Here is a 5,330-nt window from a genome sequence, read left to right on the forward strand (position 1 = left end):
AGTTAGAAAACGTACTGAGCAGAACACACTTACTGATGGGATCGACATGCATACCACGCCCTTTTTACTTTAAGCATTTAAAAAACGACCAACTGCAATTGCTACAGAACTGAGGGAAATACAGTCTTTCCCTCACATTTGCTTTCTGTATACTATTTCAGATGTAAACTGTTACCGGCCCTGTGTCTTAAAATCCATCTGGCTGACCTCCTCTCCATAGCCTTCAGAAAACTGACAAACAGGATATTTAATGAATTCCTAAGAAATCACAATTGGTTCTAAAACAAAACATAACACATGTACCAAACACGTAAATCAGAAAGTGATACAGCTTTTTCGAATAGCCGAACCAGTGTTTGCATTAGTCAGGTTTCACGAGTTTGAATATGATGATAATGCATTGTTCTTACGGTGCTGATCAGATGACTTTTACAGTTTTCCAGCGAACCCTCTGGCAGAAAGTGCCGTTCCTTCTTACCCACACTCACACTAATATTTAGTCTATAAATTCCTGAAAAATCAGCCCTGACACTACCAGCCTCCCTTCCATTCCCTGCCCCTGCGCTGACACAGTCTCCCTAGCCGTGCGCCTGCAGCCAGCGACCCTTTGCTCCTGAACCGCCTCTGCAGCCTGCCTTTGTGTTTGTTTTAACCCTTACATGTGACCAGCAGGATGGTGAGAAAACAGCCTGGCGTGTAGCCAGGGCTTTGCAAGTTTGTTGCCGCCGCTGATCCGGCTTCGTGAACCACTGCTGTGGGATTTGGGAAGCTGGTGAGGGAAGATGAAAGCTTCCCTTGGCGGGTGGTGCAGTGTTTCTCGCTTTAAACCTAAGAGATTTTTCCTTGTGCATTAAGTAGAAGGACACATTTCAAAGCCAAGTATACGTGTAATTAAGCAGGAAAGTGCCTACTTTATGCACGCACCTGAAGGTCCAGACCACCACACGTGCGCTTTGTCAGCCCACAGGAGACGCCAGCAAGCGTGCTGAGCAGACAGGCAGATGTGAAAAGAAGGATTAGATGCTGGATGTGGGGCTGACTCTGTTGCCAAGTGGGTGCTGCAGGCTGCTTCCTGCACAAACTGGGTCGTGTTATCTTTTCTTCCTTCTTTCACCCATGCAGAAGCTAGAACACACCCTTGGCAATCACAGCACGAGACTCTAACTCCTTAACCAGGGCAGCTGTGGACCACCCAGCCTCACACATAGCACGAGGCCTGCTTAGATGTTTGGCTAGCGTGCCCAGGATTGACAGATCCTTTGGGATTATCTATAAACAAACAAAAAAAAATTGGAAAAGCAGAAAGCCACTTTTCCCCCACTTAGGATTCACTTTCAAACCCAGTGTTTTATTTTTGAGTTTTTGCAACATAAACTATGGTGACGATTACTCTTGCATTTCTGCGTTTCTATTTCTCCAGTTAGCTGCCTCTCATATACATCTTGTCTGTCGTGAGCATCCATGGCTTCCCTTTGCTTGCCTTCTTTCCTTCTCTTCTGCCCCCTCTGTCTTCCTTTGCATTTGCTCCCTCTGCCTCTTCGGACCTCTCTGGGTCCCCACGACAGTTAGCCAGGCCAGCAGCTGAGTTCAAGCAGCCTCTGGAAGGGCCTTGCTCACAAAGGGTCTTCCGTGGCCCCAGCCATTCTCTGGTCAGCTTGCCCTCTGGAGAACCGCCTTGACCCTCTCCACAGCCCTTATAACACCCCCAATCCCAACCCTGACCCCAACAGCCCATATCCTCATACTGGAGTCTACCCTTCCCCATCTGAGATCCGGTCTCCTGAATGAAACAGAATTTTCCTAAAGAATTATGTTGCTACTCTCATATTGACAAATAAGAGAAACTGCAGCCAAACCGATGGACCACTGGAAGGTGAACTCCGGTGAGTCCATGTGGTAGAGGAGAAAGAGCCCTGGACTCAGCTCAGAACACCCACCTGTGCAGCAGCTGCGAGTTGTCGGAGAACAGGCCAGGTGAGCTCGGCACCTTTCGGAGCCTCAGTATCCTCATATTAACTAGAAGACAGGATGGTTGCTTTAAGGTATTCATGAAAGTCGTTTTCCAAATGGTCTCATAAGTCTACAAATAGGAAATGTCCTCTATCGTGTAAGGGGAGGTCAACACAGGAGGCACACTAAAATCTTTAGGTTGGGATGTTGAGTGTGTTTGGATTCAAATGCACCATGGCTCAGAAACAGCTTTGTACTGCCAGCAACTCTGGACATAAAATGTTATGCCTTGTAAATGTCAGTAATGTTGACTCCCTGAGCAAGACAAGCCATCAAATTCCCTTAGACATACTCCCTCCAGTGCCGCACCCCTCAGGGAGTGAATCTCAGGAATGTGAGGAAGCCTCTGAGTCCGATGGAGCAGCTCTCGGTGGGAGGAATCAGTGAAACCTGCGCTGATAACAGGCGGTGGGCGGGGTGGGGGGGGGGCAGGGGGCACATCCAGGGCAAGAGGGAGCCGGGCGGTGGGTGGGGATGCTGCAGCTGGGGTCCAGTCTCGAGTGTGGGATGATGTTTTGCGTGTGGGGTCGCCTCCATCCTTCTGATATAGGTCTGTCTGTCTGTCTGCCTGCCTCTCCCCCTCCCCCTCCATCTCCATCCTCATCTCTGACTCTCTAGCCAGCTGTGCCCAGGCGCTGTGAGCACCTCAGTGCAGTGTCAGGCACACCCAGTGGGGCGGGGGGTGGGGGGGACCAGAACGCTGAGGGAATTCTGTCCCGGGGCCAGAGATGCGAGAGAGGAGGACAGGAAGGCAGGCGATGCCACTTCTGCCTTCGTCTACGCTCTGTATTAACAAGACCCGCTTCTTTTCCATTTTTAAGGGCCCCGTGTTAAGAATGACCACTTCTTAGAGAGAGCTGAAATAAGCTGTCTTTAGACTTCTCACTATTGCTTACAGGGTATTTTGAAAATTGTTTTCCTGATTACTTATCAGGACAGTGTTGACGAACAAACTAGATTCCGTGCTGTTGACCTGTGGGAGATGGTGATGGCATGGACATGTGCCAAGTGAGAGCGAACCAGTTAAGATGCTTCCGGGGGGTTAATCATGTATAATTGCTTGGAAAAAGGTATCTTTGAATTTTGAAAGGGATATTTAACTTTTCTTGTAGTAGGTTGTTTCACTAAAAGGCAGAAGTGTGTATCCGTGTCCAAGTGAGAAAAGGACACTCCGTCAGAAGCTGCTTTGAAGTCTTTGTAGACTGCAGATTATGTAAACTTCTGACGAGTTTTGGGTGTTAGACTTTGTCCTGTGCTTGCAAGTCCTGTTCCTTCCCCTTTCCTTTAAAGACCAGGAGACTGAGAAGGAGGCCGGGATGCTGGGTAGCCAGTGACTAAACACTGCGGGGTGCCAACGTAAACTCAGACCCGCGCAGCCGGCCTCCGACGCAGCAGGCCGTGCCTGGTGCTTCCCGTCCCCTGGGAGTGACACTCGGAGGGGGCTCCTTTCCCTTCTCTTTCTCCTTCCCTCTGCACACACCCCTGACGGTCCCCAGGAAGTGCGGAGCACAGCACGGAGGTGGTCAATGACCCTGAAATGCTACCTATTGTTTGCCTCCGGCTTATTTTGGCATCCTTTGCACGGTGAATTACAGTATGTGTGAAAAAAAAAAGCATCACAGATTCTGTCAGGCATATAAGTCTTGGCTGTGTACCCAGGGTCTAGAAGACATCACAGAGGCACAGAACTCAGGTTGCGGCCAACGGAGGTCACGAGGAAAAGAAGACGAACATTCCGGTGCTCAGTCCCCATCCTGTTTAGATTTGGTTTGGCCTGGGTTTCTTTGGAATCCTCTGTTAGGGAACCAGAGTCTGTTTGCTCCAGCATTCACGACCTCTGAGCTCCGAGCCTAACCGCAGTGGGATGGAGGGGTGGGTGCAAGAAGCAAATTGCATGTGAAATAAAGGGGCAAAGAGTTGTAGATTCTATCCAAGGGAAAGGACTGGGGTGTTTCAAACTTGTTTTTTAAGTTGTTAGAGGATAAACTTTGGCGAGAGGAGTGACTGCTTTTCGGCAAGTACTCGCTACAGGAGTGTTGGGTAGAACCCTCCCCCAGGCCCCCGCAGCCCTGTGGGGCACGTTGGCTGTGGCTACCCTTTGAGTGCCCCATACTGATGTCCAGCTGCTCTGCATCACAAGTGAGGGCTCCAAGTGTGGGCTGCTCTTTGGACCATGACGGTCCTGGAAAGGGCACAGCAATGGTGTAGGTTATCTGTCTGTTCAAGTCCAGGTTCAGCTACTTCGAACCTGTTAGGCTGGGCAAGTTATTTCATCTCAGAAACTTAAGCAAAAACACCTCTGTTGCCTTTTTTTTTTTTTAATGAGAATGCCTTGAGACAAAGTACACAAACCTCTGCTTATAAACAGTGATCAACGTCTCTTTCGGGACAAATTCATGATTTATGGAAAACAGTCTTCTGCCCCTTTAAAAACAAACAAATATGTTTAGAGAACCATGTAACCAGCTTAAAATAAAATAATGGAAACATTTTTTAGACACATAAGTAAGTAGTGAAAAGGCTAGTATTGTTCTGGCCAAACCAAGACAAAAACAAGTATAGAATAGAGATTTTTTTCCTTTTTATTTATGAAATAAGAAAATGGAGAACAGAAGCCCGAGTCTGCCCTGGTCGTGCTATTTGGTAGTTCAAGGGAAATAAGACTCCCACTTAGCATCCAGCTGTCCTTTGATCGGTTTCTGTGCAAATGGATTTTGGGTTGGTTTTAGAATTTTTGTCTAGGATCAGCACTCTTTTTCTCCAGCGATCTCGTGGAGTTGGGTAAATGTTGAAAGTGTGCATGAGAGGGTTATTCTGGGGCAAGGTAGTGACGGGATGCGTGGTCCCTGAGACTCAGGTGATGGCAACAGTAATAATAACCATGGGGATGGTCAGAATTATAGTTGGCATTACTGGAGAAGTTACTGTGCGGCCCAGAACGTGTTAAGTACATTTTTCTGCATTTTCTTTTCCTTTACTTTCCGGAGCAAATGTAGGCACTTGTTCTGATCCCTGTTTCACAGACGGGGAAACCAAAATGCAGTTGAAACACTGTTAATTGACAGGGAGAGGCGGCCTGAGGAGCCCAGGTTTGCAGCGCGGAGCAGAAGGCAGGCATCTAGCGTCTCTGAGACGTACCCTACAAGTCTTATACTAACACCTTCACTGGGGTCCGTGCAGATCTGCTCATCGTTTCTGCAGTTACAACGCCACCTGGTATTATTCCTGGGATATTCCTTTACATCAGGGTTTCCCAGCGTCAACACTATGACATTTTGCAATGGATGATTCTCTCTTGAGGGTGGGGGTAGGGCTGCTCT

The sequence above is a fragment of the Phyllostomus hastatus genome, unplaced genomic scaffold (genome assembly GCF_019186645.2).
Source record: "Phyllostomus hastatus isolate PE091 unplaced genomic scaffold, TTU_PhHast_1.1 phas_contig_159, whole genome shotgun sequence".
Classification (NCBI taxonomy): Eukaryota; Metazoa; Chordata; class Mammalia; order Chiroptera; family Phyllostomidae; genus Phyllostomus; species Phyllostomus hastatus.